This window comes from Ictidomys tridecemlineatus, chromosome 11 (genome assembly GCF_052094955.1).
Source record: "Ictidomys tridecemlineatus isolate mIctTri1 chromosome 11, mIctTri1.hap1, whole genome shotgun sequence".
NCBI classification, from domain to species: Eukaryota; Metazoa; Chordata; class Mammalia; order Rodentia; family Sciuridae; genus Ictidomys; species Ictidomys tridecemlineatus.
The window spans coordinates 119043204-119062851 of record NC_135487.1 but is presented as its reverse complement, the minus strand read 5'-3'; the positions used below and the strand labels follow the sequence as shown (position 1 = coordinate 119062851).

The window sequence follows — 19648 nt, the reverse complement described above, 5'->3', positions numbered from 1 at the left end:
AATGCTATCAATGGAGGGTTTTTTTTTTTTAAACACAATCATTAAGCCTCAGTAGGGAGAATACTAATTTAGCAAGCAGAGATCAGATTCATTCTTTAAAAAAAATTATACTGAGAATCCACCGCAGACCAGGTCATATGCTAAATTCCAGGAGGAAGTAGGAGGGTGAAAAAACAGAGGGGAATAACATGAAGGTCACAATCTGTTCAAGATCAGTGTTTGGCAAATGTGGCTCACAGCCCGGTTTTGTATGATCAGCGAGCTAAGAATGATCTTTACATGTTCAGAGGTTTTTACAAATAAGCAAGCAAGCGAGCAAATAGACAAATCAAAAAAGTAAAGAGTACGCAACAAAGAATTATGTGGTCAAAAAGTCTGTAGTGTTTGTTGTCTGATTCTTTGCAAAGAAAAATTGTGATATCTGCTCTATCCAATGAGGAAATTAGAAACACACACACAAAATAATAGGTCTAAACTATATAAAGAAAAAGATCTATAAATAGATATAAATAAATAGAAAAAACAAGGTTCATATTAGGATCAACATTTGAAGCTGGGTACAGTGGCATGTGCCTGGAATCCCAGCAGCTTGGGAGGTTGGGGCAAGAGGAAGGTGAGCTCAAGGCCAATCTCAACATTGTAGTGAGGCCCAAGTCACTTGGTGAGACCCTGTCTTAAAAATAAAAAATAAAAAGGGCAGGGGATATAGCTCAGTGGTAAAGCACCATTGGGTTCAATCCTCATTACCCCCCTCTGGCCAAAAATAGTTACCAATATTCAACTTCATAAATAAATAAAGAAGTGCAAATTATAAGTTTGCTTTTAAAAAAATTCAAAGTTAACAAAAATCAGTAAATTATAATTTCCGGCTATAAACTCAGTTCATCATTCAAACCTCTGTTTTCTCTTCCTTTCTTCTAATGTTGGTAGCAAAATATTAATATTCCTAGTCTTCCTGGAATACAAATATAATGCCTGGAGAGACCATAGTTATCCTGTGATCAGGAAGTGAAAAATCATGTACATAGGATGGTGAAGCAGTAAGATCAAAGTAGACAAATATCTTTTTTAACATTGTTAATTCCCACCTGCCTGACCTACACTTGGAATTTTTGTTTTATGACAAGTAATCCCCTTACCTAGTTAATCTACTATGAAAAGGTTTTCTAGTCTTTTCATCAAAATGTATCCTTGATACACTAACAGCGGCCTTTGTTCATTTCTAGTGGAATAAAAATTGGCACAAGTTATCAGAACAATAAAGATGACTTCAAAAAGTGTTCATACTATTTTGCCCAGAAATTTCACTTCTAGAAATTTATGTCTGGGAAATAATTGTATGTGTAAATAAAGATACATGTATAAGAATGTTTAGTGCACTGTTGTTTATTATAGTAAAAACTTGGAAATAGCTTAACAGTTCAACAATGAGACAATTAAGTTACTAAAAAAAGTTGATGCAACTGAATATGTGGTGATCAAAAATCTTGTTTTCAAAGAATATTTGATAAATATTAAATGCTTAGCAGTTTTGTAAAAGTAAATAAATAACCAACTCAGGATATATGTACTCTTCTTTCTGTTTGTTCATTTATTTGTGGAGCTGGGAATTGAACCTAGGACCTTGTGCAAGTTAGGCAAGTTTTCTGCCCCTGAGCTATACCCAGAGCCCTCTTTATACATATGTGATCAGGAGTCAATGGGAGCTGTCTTTGAATAATATGGTAAAGTGGAATTTTTGATTGATCTCTAAAGTTATTTAGAAATAAATATACAGAGAAGAATAGCAAGTAAACGTTAAACAAAATTTTACATAATAAATACTATATACATGTGAATGTGGATATTAGTCTTTCTTAGTATCAAAATATATTATTAAGGTATAATAATTTAAACAGTATAGTACCAGGGTAAAAACAATTAAAATGACCCTAGGGATGTATTTAATGACTATGAAAGCATTAACTACGATAGAAAAAAAAATACACAAATAACACTGGGAAAAGAAATTTGAAAGTAGAAAATCATCAGTTTAGATCTTCACCTCACATCACACAAGAAAATTAACTGCAGAGAATTTAAAAACGAAATTGAAAAATTCCAGGTTTTACAAAGAAATGCAGTACGTGGATAAGGAACATCTGAAGCCCATGGTCTAGGGTGAGCTCTTCTCTCCCCCAGGCTCCTGGACTCACCTTTCCTGGGCATGGCTGGTTCTGGTGTGGACATGCACCAGCACCGTCCCCAGGGTGACCGAGGAGTCCCGAGGAGGCCTGGTCTCTCCTGGGAATCTGCCTTTCAGTCAGGACCTTGGTTCTCACCTACTTCATTTTGGGGGTGGGTCCTGGGGATGGAACCCAGGGTGTTCCACCAGGAGCTACATTCCAGGCCCCCTCTATTTTTTGTCTTGAGGGTGGGACCTTGCTGAGTTGCCAGGGCTGGCCATGAACTTGCCATCCTCCTTCCTCAGCTCCCCAGGTGATGGGATCACAGTGTGTGCCACCGGCCTGGCCTCCTCTGCTCCTTACCATCTGACTGTGGCAACTGGAGTTTTTCTCTGGGTTGTTTTGCCCCTTCTGTTGTCTCCTGATAACAGTGGGAAACACCTGGTTGTTGTGTGTATTAGAACATGACCTGAGTATCTGATGGTGGAAGCATGGCCTGGGGTAATGGAGCAAAGTGGAGAACTTTTAATTTCTTCTTCTTCTTCTTCTTCTTCTTCTTCTTCTTCTTCTTCTTCTTCTTCTTCTTCTTCTTCTTCTTCTTCTTCTTCTTCTTCTTCTTCTTCCTCCTCCTCCTCCTCCTCCTCCTCCTCCTCCTCCTCCTCCTCCTCCTCCTCCTCCTCCTCCTCCTCCTCCTCCTCCTCCTCCTCCTCTTCTTCTTCTTCTTCTTCTTCTTCTTCTTCTTCTTCTTCTTCTTCTTCTTTTCTTCTTCTTCTTCTTTTTTTTTTTTGCAGTACTAATGATTGAAACCAGGGTTTCGTGCATGCTAGGCAAGTGGCTTACCACTTAGTCACATCCCCAGCCATCCCCTCACTCAGATTTTTAAAAAAATTTGAGATAAGATCTCTCTAAGTTGCTGGCCTCCAAGTTGTAATTCTTCTGTCTCAACCTCCTAAATCACTGGGATTACAGGCAGGGCACCATTACTCCTGTTTTAAATTTTTGTTTTAATTTTTTTTGTTACTGGGGATTAAACCCAGGGCCTCACATGTGCTAATCACATGCTCTGCCTCCGAGTCACACCCCTACCAGGAGTTTTACATTTTTCCTTGTACATTATTCTTTTGAGAAATTTATTGAGCTGGTGTGGTGATGCATTCTTGTAATCCCAGTGACTCGAGAGGCCAAGGCAGGAAGTTTGCAAGTTTGAGGCCAGTCTGGACCACTTAGTGAGACCCTGCCTCAAAATAAATAAATGAATAAATAAATAAGGGTTAAGGTTGTAAGTTCAGAGATAGAGCACACCTGGGTTCAATACTGAAAACACACACACACACACACACACACACACACACACACAACAGAAAAGAAAGTTTTTGGATGAACCATATGTAACATTTGTGTATTTTAGTACCAGTTGCAGTCAGTTTCTTTCATTAAACTAATGATTTTTTTTTCAATGCTGGGGATCAAACCAGAGCCATGTCCTCTATCCTTGCGTGGGCTCGTTTTCATCCAGCGAGGAGGTCCACAGACCAGGGTAGTGCAGAGTGCAGCTGCAGAGTCATGAATCAAGACCTCCAGAGACCAAGCAGGAAGCAGGTCTGATTTTATTTTGCAGTTACCATGTGTATACACTGGGGCAGTAGCTAAGCAGGTTACAGGCAGCCACCAATAGAATTTCTGGCCAATTGTCCTTGGGGCAAGCAATGGAGGAGCCCACCATAAAGCAAGTGCAGAGATTGCAACACGTGGCCTTATGCTTAGGGCGCTGTGCCTACGGGGTAAGCGGCCTGCGCTCAGGTGCCTAGCACAAGGGGAGTGGCCCGCCACTCAGGCGCCCCTAACATGTGCTACATATGCAGTACTCCATGCACTTGTCCCCACATATCCTCACCTCCTTTGACTCCCATCTGGGTCCAAGAGAGAGCTATATGCAAGAAACACTGAAAAACACAGTTTCCCTGAGGTCACCCAGATGCACAGCAAGTCCTGAATTGGTGCCATGGACAGAGCGGCCGGTTTGCTCCCCCAGCACTGACCAAGGTGGGTGGCTCCTGTGCCTGGGATGACAATGAGACGTGCTGGTGCTGAAGAGGAAGCAGTGTCTGAAGAGCAGCAACGTTCCCCCACTCCAGGCTCAGCATCAGAGGCAGCAGGACACCAGGTCACACCGTCAGTGGTCAGCTGGGGCCTCAGACTGAGCAGCACTGGGAGGACTCAGGGGCTGGGGTTTGTGTAGAAGGGAGATTTCTTGTTTGTTAGCCCACATCCCCTGGGAATTATGGGTTTCAAAGAGGACCAGGAGTCTCCTTAGAATGGGAGGGGATGAAAGGCGGAGAACTTTCAGTGCCATTACAAAGCCCACATAACCTCTGGGCTGTTGTACCCCAGAGAAATATCAGTTATGCTGAAGAATTAATGATACACGGGGCGAGGTGGTGCACATCTGTCATCCTAGCAACTCAGGAGGATTGCAAGTTCAAGACCAGCATCAGCAACTTACCAAGACCCTGTGTCAAAATAAAAAATGAAAGGAGACTGGGGATGTGGCTCAGTGGTTAAGCACCCCTGGGATCAATCCTTGGTACAAAACAAAACAAACAAACAAACAACAACAACAACAAAAAAAAACCAATGCTATGAAAGTGTTGTATTGTGGTTGTATGTGAGAATTATTGTATTGTTAGAAGACATTTATTTAGGGCTAAATGTTCATGTTAAAAGACATTTATTTAGAGCTATAGGTCCATGTTGTATGTAGTTTACTGTGAGATGGTTCAGACAAAAAACAGTGAGTGTGTGTGCATGCATGTGTATGTGTACGGAAAGAGAGAATAAATAAATGATAAACAAATGGGTAAAATATTCAGAATAGGTGAATGTAGGTAAAGGATATATATGTGTTTTGTATTATTTTAATTTTTGCAACATTTTTAATTTTTAAATAATTTCTAAATAAAAAAATTAGTTAGACAATGGAATTGCTGTGAGATCTGAGTGATAAATTAGTGTTTGGACAATGCAGAGTGGGAGGACAAGGAGGAAGCCATCAGCTTTGTCTGGTGGGAGTCTTAGGGGAGAGGTCTCAGAGAAGCTCAGGAGAGCCTTGAAGGATAATATGTGTGTGGGGAGCTGGGGCATCAGATTGAGGTGGGAGGGCGTGAGGCAGGGAAGGACTGTGAGGTCTAATGTACCCCAAGAGTCTGGTGACACACCCTCTGGTGTGCCTGACAAAGCAGGACTCCCCTGCCAGATGGTAAGTGTCACCTGTGTGACTAAGAGCACAGCTCCCTGCTCCTCCTGCTGTCACCCATCCCATCTCATTTCCAGAGAATAAAGCTTTGGTACCTTCAAAGGGAAGAGTGTCAGGGGGAGGGGCAAGCAGCTGGGCTGGGCGGGGCTTGTGTGGTTTGGTTCTTCCCATAAAGGGCTCAGCACCTCACCCACATCAGGACCCTCTGCAGAGGGAGCTGGGAGTCTCCACCTGGAAGGACTTTCAGCTTCTGTGGTCTGTGAGGCAGGAAGGTGGGAGCTACTTGGGTGGATGGGAAAGGGTCCTTTACTTTCTTGGGTTCTTTCTGGGTGTTGAATCCAGGGGTGCTTTACCACAGAGCTACATCTGCAGTCTGTTTTATTTTTGATTTTGAGACAAGCTCTTGGTAAGTTGCTGTGGCTGACCTCAAACTTGGGATCCTCCTGCCTCAGCCTCCGAGGTCACTGGCATTACAGATGCACGCTGCAGAGCCCGGCTAGGAAGATGTTTCTGGGTGTGGGACAAGATCCATGGATGGTGGTGGGGGAGGGTGAGGACACCAGCTCAGGTCTGGTGTCAGTCTAGGGATGGAGGAGCCATGGCCCCTTGGGTGTTTATAGGGGTCAACAGGGATGGAGGCTATTTCAGGAGTTCCAGATGGTTGATCACTTTCCTCTGGAGATTTCCTGACTCAGCAAAGTCAGGGAGGAAGAATGGGAGGAAGACCAAGGTGGCCCAGTCAGTGATCCTGGCGTCTTGTTTCTCCTTACAGGACAATGACCAGACTCTGCTTCCTTTTGTTTCTCTCTGTGGCCACTGAATGGTGCAGCGCAGGTAAATCACTCCAAGGAGCATCAGTTCCCTCTGCTCCCCTCTGGGGCGCCTCGCAGCACAGGGAGTAGAGCTGGGCTGGGTTTTAAAGCCCTGGGCCAGAAGAGGAGTCCTGGAGGCGCACGGAGCACACCCGTGGCTGCCAGCTTGAGATGTGGACTTGGGCAGGTTTCTGGCTTCTCCTGGGTCTGGCTGCAAGGAGGTCAGGGCAGAGACAGAGACTGTCCTCTCCCAGCTGCTCTGGCTCCTGTGGCCTTGGCCTTGGATCTGTAGAGGGAGCTGGTAGTCCCAGGTGTCAGGAATCTTCCTCTAACTTCCATCCTTCCCGTTCCATTTCTCATGACAGACATGATGGTGATGTGTTCCAGTGCTACCTGGTCTATTGTTTATTTCAGTTCATTCCATCGTCAAGTGAAAAGGCACATTTTCATACACTATTTCATTTGCCATCCACGAGTAAGAAGAGTTTATTGATGGCATTTTTTTTTCCTTTGGTGGAACTGGGAATGGAACTCAGGGATGCTTTACCACTGAGCACATCTCAAGCCATTCTTGTAATTTTTCATCTTGAGGCAGGGTCTCATTAAGTTTCTGAGGCTGGCCTCAAACTTACGATTTTCCTGCCTCAGCCTCCTGAGTGGCTAGGATTATGGGTGGGAGCGACCATGCTTGACTTCTTTCATGTGCTTTTAGAGCAATAGACAAGGCCCTTTCCCCGCTGGTCTCTGCTAATTCCTCAGCTTTAGTTTTCAACCCCATCACATCCTATGGTCCAGCCAAGGAGGCCACTGACCTGTGGTTTCAGCAGATGGGTCTCTGCTTGGTCATCCCCTCATGCTGTTTTGCATGCCTTCTGGAGTGTTCTCTCCCCTTTCCCTCTGTCTCATAGCCAGTTCCTATTCATTCTGTAAGAATCAACCTGCTCTGAGTGACTTCTGGTCCCTTCTCAGCAGGTTGTCTTTTCCTGTCCCCACAGGTGGGCCTCTCCTTACCCAGTTTCAGTTGGGTCCCTCTCGGGGTCCTTCCTCCCTCTAGGATGCAATCTCTTGAAGAAGTGTGCCAAATTGTCTTTGAGTGCCCAGTGTCTGGGGGGTGCACACAGTAGGGATTTAAGTAAAGTTGGTGGAGTAGAAGACTCTGACTCTTCAGCCTGTGCTAACTTCTGGATCACACAGTCTTAGCAGAGGGAGTCCCTGACTTCTTGGAATTTCAGAACAGTGACGAGCTGAGGCAGTGGGCTGGGTGGAAACTAATGTCCGGTAAGGACGGTCTCAGTGGTACCAGACCTGTTAATGAGAACTGTTCTCACGTTCTCTAGCAGTGACCCGTTCTCCCGAGATGTTCTGGGAGGACGAAGAATGTGCCTCTTCCTTTTCTTCCCTGCCTAGAAGCTGCAAGGAAATCAAAAAAACTTGCCAGAAAGCAAGAGGTAAGTAATGAACCAACCCAGCATTCTCTCTTTGAAGAACCTTTTTTAGTGCAACACAGCTTAGTCATGGAGATCAAGAGGAACAGAATCTGTTCTGGCTCCAATTTTCACCCCAAAGAGGTTTCCAGTGGGTCTTTCTTCCTTTCTGCACTGGGGATTGAGCCCAGAGGCACTCTTACTACTGAGCTAAAAATCCAGCTTTTTTAGTTTCTTCTATTTTGAGACAGGGTCTCACTAAGTTGCCCAAGCTAGCCCTGAACTTGTGATCCTCCTGCCTCAGCTTCCGGAATAGCTGGGATTATAGGTGTGCACCACTGTGACCAGACTCTGGTGGGAATTTGAGGTGTTTGTGTTCCATGCAGCACATGATCTTCTGAACACAGGGAACATGCAGTTTGCCAGTGATCTTGGGTGGTGGCAAGAACTGTGATGACCTAAGATCCTCCTCTACTTGTGAACCATCGAGTTAGTCTGCTGCAGGTTCAGGGATGATGGCACAAAGCATGAGATTCCTGAGGCAGAAACATAGAAATTCCTTAGTCCAGCAAAGCAGAAGCCAGAGTATCAATATCTTCTTGTGCCTGGCCAGGTGACATCTGTACGTGTAGTTAGTTTGTCAAGCAGGCTGACAAATGTGGCCAGTAAAGAAACAAGCTGGTGGCGGTGGCACATGCCTATAACCCCAGTGACATGGGAGGCTCCGGTGGGAGAATCACAAGTTTAAGGCCAAAAAAAGAAAGAAAAAGCAAACAAATGAGTTCTTTGTAGAGTCAGGTAGTTTCTTACAGAAACGGCAAGATCAAGATTAGCAAAGGTGTCAGCTTTTCTGATTCCTTGTCCTGTGGGCCCAGGAGAAAGGGCCGGTTGACGATGTGACGTGGGTCGCAGGGTGCTCTGATGCTGAGGAGCCAATCTGTGTTGCAGTCAGCAGTCTCATAGGCTGTGACGGAACCCTAAGGGGCACAGGTAAGATGAAGCAGAAAGCCTCAGAGCTCCTCAGAATCTGGGAGGCAATGAGAACTGTCCTGACGGCTGAGCAGCGACGACAGCTTCCATGGAAGTCAGGGGGGCGGGGAGGGGTGACCACGGAGGAGCCCACATAAGCTTCCCAAGTTGCCGTGGTTTGGGGGGAATCACGGGCTTTCTGGTAAGATCTAGGTGAGCTGCCTGTGGGGCCAAGGGAGAAATGTGCCAGGTGCTCACAGGGACCAGCCCCCTGCAGGTTGTGGAGAAGAGGCCCACTCTGAACTTGGGGAATCTGAGTCCCACATTAAAGCGCAGGAGGCATGTGCTCTGAGAAGTGCAGGGGCCTCATTCTGATCTCTGCTGAGATGAGGCTCCATGAGGATTTCTGGCCTCTCCTGTCCAGAGGGAGGCTGTCTCTAAACGAAGGAACCATCTTTCTCTGTGTGCTTTATAAATTCTTTGAGAAGATAATACAGAACAATGGTGGTCAACACCTCTGCTTTAGAAGGGAAGAAACACGAGATACCCATGGAGGATTCTTATTCTCCCCTTGGAGATAAGAGAACAGTGTGAGAACCTTCAGAATACACTTCTAGCTCCCAGGACATTCTGGTCTTAGGGCTCAGATGGACCAGGAACTCCCAGGCAGGGAGGTTCTGGGCTGATTCTCTCCACAGATGGCCTGTATTTCTTCCGGGCCAAGGATGGTGCCATCTACCAGACCTTCTGTGACATGACCTCTGCGGGTGGTGGCTGGACCCTGGTGGCCAGTGTGCACGAGAACAACATGGCTGGGAAGTGCACGGTGGGCGATCGGTGGTCCAGCCAGCAGGGCAACAGGGCAGACTACCCAGAGGGGGACGGCAACTGGGCCAATTACAACACCTTCGGGTCTGCAGAGGCGGCCACCAGTGACGACTACAAGGTGGGTGCCACTGGGAAAGGGTGAGGACCTCAGTGTGGCTGGGCCACAGCATGCAGGAGGGAGGTTGGGAGGGGGGCTGCAGCCATGGGGCTGGAGCAGAAGAGAAATAACTAATGTCTTGCATCCCAGTGTCGGGAGCCTCTCTGAAGAGAAGCTGTGTGCACACCCTTAAGTCCTGAGTAAAGGCGTACTGAACAGTTATTGCAACCCGCAATACATTAGGCTTTACTTCCATTGGGATAAGGAAGGTGTGGCTTCAGGAGTTGGTGTCACCCCATGAGGTTGAGTTACACTCTCCTCTTCCTTTCTAATCCTACCCCTTTGCCCTTTTTTGGGATAGAATGTTCCATGGAATCTCCCCTTGTGTGTCCCCTATATAAGAATAAAGAATTCCAGTGGCTCTCTCTCTTTCCACAGACCCCTAAGGTCACAGAGCCACCTCCTGATTTTGAAAAGGTACATCTCTGTGTTTGCATGCTTTCTTTGTCATTTTCTTAAGTTATTGGAATAGTCAGATTCTGTGAACCCAGCATGGGTCACCAGCTCAGATAGATGGCGATATCCAGCTTCCTCCCACAAGGCCATTAGGGAGCGGGGTGATGGTGGGGGTCATGATCTGCTGGAGGTGGGTGTGTGTGAGCACGGCTGGCCATCTGTCCACCTGGAGCCTAGGGCTGTCAGCTCAGCTGAGGGAATTCATGTGTGTCTTTTGATCCTGTGGGGCATTCTGGGCTGGTCAGTCTCAGTGTTGGTTGCTTTCCAGAACCCTGGCTACTACGACATCCAGGCTGCGGACTTGAGCATCTGGCATGTGCCCAACAAGAGCCCCATGAAGAACTGGCGGAACAGCTCTCTGCTGAGGTACCGCACCACATCTGGCTTCTTCAAGCATTTGGGACACAATCTGTTTGGCCTCTACCAGGTACACAGGGTTGCTGGCTGGGGAGCACTTAAGTGTTTGGGGTTGGGGGACAAATCAGCTCTCTGGAGCCATGTCCTGAGTGAGTGGCTGGGAAAATCAAAGCCACTTCTATTTGAGTGGTATTTTAAAGAGTTCAGTGCAATATCATGCATATCCCAGAGACTCTGAGCCAGGCAAGGGAAGAGGCCTAATGGAGAGAAGAGTGGGAAGAAAGAGGAAGAGACACAGAGGACTTGGGACTCTTGGAGAGATCCTGCTATGGGGAAGAAGGAGTCGTCATTATTAAGACTGGTTTCTGAGTAATGACAGTTGACTTGAAGGGATCCCTTTCCTGTCCAAAATGGTGGCATATCTATTGTCCTTACAAAACTTTTCTTTTTGGTTCCTGCAGAAATATCCAGTGAAGTATGGATTAGGGAAGTGTTGGAATGACAATGGCCCAGCAATACCTGTGGTCTACGACTTTGGTGATGCTCAGAAAACCGCATCTTAACTACTCACCTAATGGTCAAAGTGAGTGTTTGCTCCCAAAGTCCAATCAGAAGTCCTTTCTTGAATTCTTGGTGAAAGGGGGAAAGAGGGTAAATAACAATAATAAAGAACTGCTATACAGGGTCAGAGGTGCATACTTGTCATCCCAGCTACTCTGGAGGCTTGAGGCAGGAGGATTGCAAGTTTGAGGCCAGCCTCAGTAACCTAATGAGACCCTGTCTCAACATAAATAATAAAATGGGTTGGGGATGTGGCTCAGTGCCAGAGCAGCCCTGCATTTGATCCCCAGTACCACCACCAAAAAAAGCAAGAGCTAGTATAGACTGATTGAGCTGTTAAAATATGTCAGACTAATTTCTAGAAATTTAACATGATTTTGTCATTACATCATGAGAAAATTATGCAGTTAGGATTATAATTTTCGCCATTTCACAGGGCATAAACCCAGCCTTCCTAACCACCTCCCTTTGCAGCCTCTTATAATAGTTAAGAAAAGGCAAAGGCTAATGTTTACAGGAAAGAACTAGCAAAGTAGTAAGGAAGATTTGTTTTTATTTATGTATTTATTATTTTGGCCCTGGGGATTGAACACAGGAGCACTTAACCACTGAGCAACACCCCCAGCCCCTTTAAATATTTTATTTAGAGACAGGGTCTCACTGAGTTAGGGCCTTGCTAACTTTCTGAGGCTGACTTTGAACTCATGATCCTCCTTTCTCAGCTTTTAGAACCACTGGGATTACAGATATGCAACACTGAATCCAGTGAAGATTTATTTTTATTTTGAAGGATAGCTATTAATTTTCTTAAAAGCAAGGCACTAAGCAACTCACTGAGACCCTGTCCCTAAATAAAATACATAATTGGGCTGCGGATGTGGTTCAGAGTTCAAATGCTCCCGAGTTCAATCCCTGATACCCCCTACTCCAAAAAAAAAAAAAAAAGACTTTTTTTCAGTATCATAAAACCACAGAAATTAAGTCTTGGATCAGAAAATCAGAAGCCATTGCCTCTTAAAAAATTTTTATATGTTTGTTAATGGGCCTTCATGTTATTTATTTATATATGTGGTGCTGAGATTTGAGCCCAGTGCTTCACACATGCTAGGCAAGAGCTCTACCACTGAGCTACCACTCTCCTACTGTGGAGAGCAGTGACTAAGACTGGAGGTCTCTGATGACCTCATGACCGGGGCATGCCTGGTGCCTTGGAATGTTTCTGCACCAGGGCACAGGATGCTTAGCTGCTGTGGGAATGCCCTGCATGAGGAGGCTCTGTGTATGAGTCTTATCAGCTTCCACCATGATCTCAGGCACACAGCTTCTGGGAGTAGAGGACCTCTCTTGCTGACAACCACAATGTTTTCACCAGCTCTGTGACTCCTGAGCCTGTCCTCTAATAGTACCTTTAAAAATGGACTTTCTTGAGCACTCCACAAAGCTCCTAACATTGCACATTGCAACTGTGGAAAAGCTGCATAAGTGTTTCCAGTCCTGTAATTTTCCTGAATACAAAGAATAATTCGTGCAGAGTCTTTAACCTGATAATGAGACATATATAAATGGAGATTGCTGGAGTAACGCTTCAGATCTGCTTCTCCATCAGAGAGCAGCACTCCACCCGACCCCAGCTTTATCTTCAAAATCATATGTGTGTGTGTGAGTCTTTATTTTTCTTATCTCCCTTCACCCCTCGCTGGAACCTTATAGTTTGGCCACACTGATTGCTGCACCCTACTGTTTGCTTAGACTTTAATGACAGTGGGAAGGCAGGTGATGCTGGGAAAACAAGCCCATGGTCACTGACTGAGATGGGTGTCAACAGCAACAGGTGGCTGCATCTGACAATTGCTTAACCTGCTCAACTTTACATAGCGATCTTTCTTTCTATTTTCTTTTTATTTAGTGGTATTGGAGATTGAGCCCAAGGGTATTCTACCACTGAGCTACCTCCCCAGATAATTTTATTTATTTATTTTTTTGAGACAGGGTCTCACTAAGTTGCTGAGGCTGGCTTAGAATTGATGATCCTCGGGCCTCAGTCTCCTGAGTCACTGGCATTACAGGCTGCACCACCCTGGTGGGCCTGGTGAGCTTTCTGTACTGTCTAATTTCTCCACAATCTTTAGGAAAACAAGTCTTCTGTGAGTTCCAGCCTCTTACCCCAGATGACAGAGGTTCCCCCAGGTCAAGGTCAGGGCTGGGATGCATCCACCACTGGCCAAAAGGGTGTGGGACTTTGATGTTTGGCTGTAGCCTAAACTTTTGGCTTAGGGCATCTTCATCTGGTTAAAAAAGAAAATGCTTCTCGTTGTTCTTGTTATTATTATTATTATTTGATACTGGGAATCGATCCCAGGAGTACTTTGTCACTGCACTACAGGTCCAGTCTTTTTTTAATTTTTAATTTTGAGATAAGATCTCACTAAGTTACTAATGGTCTCACTACACTGGTGTGCTGGTGTTGAACTTGGGATCCTCCTGCCTCAACTTCCTGAGCTGCTGGGATTGCAGGTGTGCGCCGCTGTGTCCTGCTCTAGTCACTCTTTTTAATACTTGGCTCTTGTTTGCATTTTCTTTTTCAGGAGAATTTGTTGCAGGATTTGTCCAGTTCAGGGTGTTTAATAATGAAAAAGCAGCCAACGCTCTCTGTGCTGGGATGAGAGTCACTGGCTGCAACACGGAGCACGTGAGTTTCTGGGAGACAGCAGCCTGCACACAGGCGTGGGGCGGCAGGGGGCATGCTGGCCTGTGTGGGATGTGCCATGTGTATCTAAATTGCTCTCTTTTCCATTTGGTTTCTTTACTCTCTTTTTTCATTTTTCTTGGTGTATTTATACCTACCAGTTGGCCTTGGTGCTACATATTCCTATACGCACAAGACATAATTTGACCACTTTTCACTTAGTCTTTTTCTCTTCTCCTCTTTGCCTGGTCCTTCCTCTTTTCTACTGGTCTCCCTTCTGTTTTCATGAGATGCCACACTTTCCCCTTTTTCTCTTTAGTTTCCACATATTGGTTACTCTTTTAATGGTGCCATATAAGCAGAATTTGAATGGGGTCCATTTTATCAATATTTTTAGTTTATAGTTAGTATGCTTTGGCTTGCTTTCTTCTTTTCTTTCTTTCTTTCTTTCTTTCTTTCTTTCTTTCTTTCTTTCTTTCTTTCTTTCTTTCTTTCTTTCTTTCTTTCTTTCTTCCTTTCATTCTTTCTTTCTTTCATTTTCTTTTTATTTTACACAGGAGAGTGTATCCAGGGGTGCTCTATCAGTGAGCTACATCCCCTTTTCATTTTGAGACATGGTCTTGCTAAGTTGCTGAGGCTGGCCTTGAACCTGCCATCCTCATGTTGCAACCTCCTTAGTCACTAGAATTATATGTATGTGCCACCGTGCGCACTCAACTTCTGCTTTCTTAAAGAAATATTTCCTTGTATTGAGGTCATAAGGCTATTGCAAATATAACATTAATACTGGAAAAATTGTAATATTAACATCTAGAGTACTCATCTTTATGTGAGCATGTGTATATATATATATATGACTGTGACTTCCCTTCTTCCTTGCTGAGTCTCAGGCACCAGGGCTCCAGGACCTCCTGTCCAGGCACAGGCATCCTGTGCTGTTTAGGACCAATAGCAAGGGTTGAGGTTTCAAATGCACCATTGCTGTATGCTGAGCCTTTGAGATAAAACATTCTGTTACCTGGAGTTACAGTAAGGATTATATTCAGGAACAACCCACGAAAGACTTTCAAGTTGAGACTTTGTGCTGTTGGGGCATGGGCAAGATGTAGGTCTCCCCCAAACTACTTTTAGGGTGGCCTCCTCATTGGAGGCTAAAGTTTGGTTAAGTAATAGCATAATGTCTTTCCAGGTGAGGTCAAACATCTGGCATAAGTTGTAAAATATTACAATATATGTATTTGGATCTTCTGAAAATCTCCCTGAATTAGTTCTTATCTGTATTAAGTTGGGGAGGGGGGTCTCCTTAATTTCTTTCCCTTAATAGGTGATTTCTTAAGGCCTTGTTTCATGAGAGTAATTGAGATTAGACCTAATAACAAATGAAAATGAAGCACTTTCCCTGATCATTTGTAATTTTATAGTATGTAGGCTAGTTGATCCATTTTAATGTTACATCTAGAATGCAAAATGGACAAATTAAGAGAACTTCAATCCTTTCTTGAGAGAAGGTCTTAAAATATCTTTATATCTTACCCTCTAAACAAGTCAGTATCTCTCAATTGTCCTTTGAATATACAACCAAGTTTACTTTCCAGTGTAGAGAGTAACATACAAGTTTTAAAATATATGTTATTAGTAATAGGTCCAGTCAGAGAACCCTGGACTATATAAATGAATTTTTAATTTGGTATTTTTATATTTTGAATTATCATACAACTTTAATTTGGAGAACTCTGGTTTTGAATAAATGTTCTCTTAAATCTTGCATTTTAAAGATTCACATTCTTAGGAAGTAAATATAATTGATATATGGAAATTAGTAATAATTTTCATAATTATTGATTAAAAATTATTTGTTTTTAATTAGTTTTACATGACAGTAGAATGCATTTATGCACTTTGATATATCACACATAGAAGGGATATAATTTCTCATGTAGTCACATATATACATACAGTAATAATGTCTGTTTCATTCTACTATCTTTCCTATCTGCACATCCCCTCCCTCCCCTCCCATCACTTCCCTCTGCCTAATCTAAGGAAATGTTAGTGCCCCTGCCTTATTGTGAAATAGCATCCACATATTAGAGAAAACATTTGGCCTTTGGTTTTGTGGGATTGGCTTATTTAGCTTAGCATGATATTGTCCAACTTCAACCAATTACTGCCAAATCTCATAATTTTACTCTTCTTTAAAGCTGAGTTATATTCCATTGAATTTATATACCACATTTTCTTTATCCATTCATCTATTGAGGGACACCTAGGTTGGTTCCGTAGTCTAGCTATTGTGAATTGAGCTGCTATAAACATTGATGTGGCTGTGTCACTATAATATACTGATTTTAAGTCCTTTGGGTATAAACCAAGGAGTAAGATAGCTGGGTCAAATGGTGGTTCTGTTGCCAGTTTTATGAGGAATCTTCATACTGATTTCCTTCTTACTTCATACAGAGTGCTTACACCAATTTGCAGTCCTAACAGCAATGTATGAGTGCACCTTTTCACTGCATCCTCATCAATATTTATTGTTGCCAGTATTCTTGATGATTGCCATTCTGAAAGGAGTGAGATGAAATCTTAGAGTACTTTGATTTGTATTTCTCTAATTGCTAGAGATGTTGAACACTTTTTCATATATTTGTTGATCAATTGTATCTCTTCTGTGAAGTGTCTGTTCAGTTCCTTAGCCCATTTATTGATTGGGTTATTTGTATTTTTGGTGTTAAGATTTTTGAGCTCTTTATATATCCTAGAAATTAATGCTTTATTGGAGTTGCATGTGGTAAAGATTTTCTCCCAATATGTACACTCTCTCCTCAAGTTATAAATTATTTCCTTTGCTAAGAAGAAACTTTTTAATTTGAATCCATCCCGTTTATTGATTATTAATTTTATTTCTTGCACTCTAGGAGACTTGTTAAGGAAGTCAGATCCTAGGCTGACGTGGTGAAGATTGGGGCCTATTTTTTTCTTCTAGTAGGCACAGGGTCTCCATGCTGTTGCCTAAGTCTTTGATCCACTTTGAGTTGATTTTTGTGCAGGTTGAGAGATAGAGGTTTAATTTTGCTACATATGGATTTCCAGTTTTGCCAGCGCCATTTGTTCAATAGGCTATCTTTTCTCCAGTGAATGTTTTTGGCACCCTTGTCTAGTATGAGAAAAATCGTATTTATGTGGGTTTGTCTCTGTGTCCTCTAGTCTGTACCATTGGTCTACAAATCTATTTTTGTGCTAATATCATGCTGTTTTTGTTACTATAGTTCTGTAGTATAGTTTAAGGTCTATTCACTTTTCTTGCTAAGGATTGCTTTAGCTATTTAGGGTCTCTTATTTTTCCAAATAAATTTCATGATTGCTTTTTCTATTTCTATGAAGAATGTCATTGGGATTTCAATAGGAATTGCATTAAATCTCTATAATGCTTTTGGTAGTGTGGCCATTTGGGCAATATTAATTCTGCCTATCCAAGAGCATGGGAGATCTTTCCACCTTCTGAGGTTCAACCCTCAGCACCAAAAATAAGACAAAAAAACCCCACAACAACTATAAATAATGAGGACCTACAAGAACACCTAACTCTGTTGGGGGTGTCTGGGAAATGATTGCAAGAAAGGTAACTTCTGTGCTGTCTTGAGAGATGCATAGATAGAAATTTATGAGGTATCAGAGCAATTTATGTTGAATGAACAATGTGTTCAGAATCATCAGTGTTTCAGAGGACATGTGGCATACCAAGCTGTTTTGCAGTTTTGGTGCATGAGATGTATGTGGGGTAGTGATAGGAACTGGATTAGGAAGGGACCTCACATCACACCAATGATTTTGAACTTTATTCTATAGATGACGGGAGCCAACAAAACACTAAGGGAAGATCAACTTGATCGTTTTTGTGACGATTGTGCTGGTAGCAAAGTGGTGACAGATTCTAGTGGGATGAGATTAAGGACCAGGAGACCAATATTGAGGTGGTCACAATAGTTCAGGCCTGAAATAGGGGAGCACTGAGAGGGATGAACAGGAGGTACTGATGAGTTCCAAAGATTTTAAACTTATGTCCAGCTGAACACAGATGATGGAAAGACAACACATCTAGAATGAACTCATCATTTTTATTTGGGTAAAAAAATATCATTTATTAAGTCAGGATGTCTGGAAGATGGACATGTTTAGGGTCAATGAAGGATACGCAGTCATACGCTGCTGCATAATAATATTTTGATCAATGACAGACTACAAATATGACAGAGGTCCCAGGAGATTATATTACCTGTGACACCATGGTCATCTTAGTTTGTGTAAAAACACTATCATGTTCACACAGTGTCAAAATTGCCCAAAGATGCATTTCTCAGGTAGTGTCCCCATTGTTAAATGACGTCTGGAAGTACCTAACTGTGTTTCAGTTGGGGGGAGCTTGAAGTGCCTTCAGAGAGGTCCCAGTGATAGAGTTTGAGCCCAAGAAACAAATGGAGTGGGGATAGAGCTTTGGGCCATCAGTGAGTTGTTAGTTGTTGCAACACGCAACTAACTCAGTCAGGGTCACTCCAGGTGAATTGGGCTGGCTATTACATAACCACACAGACACAGAAAGTAGCCTTTTCTTGGGGTTCAGTGATGGCTCCTCAGCCTCGACTCCCACAAAAGAAGCAAGAGAGGCAGACAAAAAAGAGAGAGGGGAGCATGTTCTGAAGCCCTAATTATTGAGGAGGAGCCTTGAGAAAGTTCCACCAAATGAGGAAAGCGATTGGGTTTCAGGGGGGTAGAGCTCAGTCTCATTGGGGGACACCTATCTCCAGAGCTTCATTCCCCTGCTGAGTGGAGGTGAGGTCCACCTGCTTTGTACACATCAGAAGCCAGTTCCACACCTCCATCGCCCAAGGCTAAGGGTATGTGCTCATCTCCTATGTAGCAGCTCCAGACAGTTAGAACTGTAGCCAGAGAGGATCAGAAACCTATCAAGGAGAGGGAAATGTGTCCCCCTGTGAGGGAGCAGAACTTAGGGATTTCATGAAGGAAGAGTCCAGCCAGGGGATCTAAGAAGGAATGTGCAGAAAAGTTGAAGGAAAGTCAGGAGGAGATGGTGTGTCACTAAGGCTAAAGATTAAGACGTTTTCATGGGAGAAATAGATCAACACTGCCAACGGAGAATTGAGGAGGACCGCATTTTCCCCTGGATTTGGAGGTCTTTGGAATCCCTGGCAGACCTCTCATCACCACCTCCTCCTCTCCTTGTTTCCTAGCACTGCATTGGTGGAGGAGGATACTTCCCAGAGAGTAATCCCAAGTAGTGTGGAGACTTCTCTGCTTTTGACGCAGATGGACATGGAACTCAGGTGCATTTCAGCAACAGCCGGGAGATAACAGAGGCAGCTGTGCTTCTCTTCTATCGTTGAGAACTTCAGACTATGGGACCCGGAGCTCTTCTCCCAGGGATGCGGTCACAAGGATGGAGAACCAATTGCCCAGGAACTAGAACATTAGAGTAGAGGAATGAAGAATAAATCATCTAATTCAGGGATTGGTGTTTGTGTTATTTGACTTTGCATCCCTGCGACCAAAATATCTGTCAAGAACAACTTAGAGGAGGAAGAGTTTATTTTGGCTCATGGTTTCACAGATTCAGTACAGGGTGGATCAAGTCCATTGCTTTGGGCCCAAGGTGAGGTGGAACATCATGATGGAAGGTGTGGTGGAGGGAAGTTACTCCACTTATGGCAGAAGTGGAGGGGGGAGACACACGTGTGAGAGCGAATAGAGTAGGGAGGGACCTCTGGGAAGAAGACCCTTCTAGGGTCACTAGATCCCAGTGACCCACCTCCTCCAGCCATGCCCCACCTGCCTACAGTTACTGCCCAGACAGTTCATCCAGATTAGGATGGACTGGTTGGTTACAGTGCTCACAGTCCAGTTACTTCACCTCTGAGTATTCCTGAATTAACACAGGATCTTCTTACGTAGGGAGGAAAGCACTGCA

General features: G+C 43.8%; 1 pseudogene; it reads left to right on the top strand.

The window, feature by feature from the left end:
• The first annotated feature begins 6179 nt into the window (after window positions 1–6179).
• On the top strand, window positions 6180–19132 carry LOC144367793 (intelectin-2-like; annotated as a pseudogene).
• The last annotated feature ends 516 nt before the right edge of the window (window positions 19133–19648 follow it).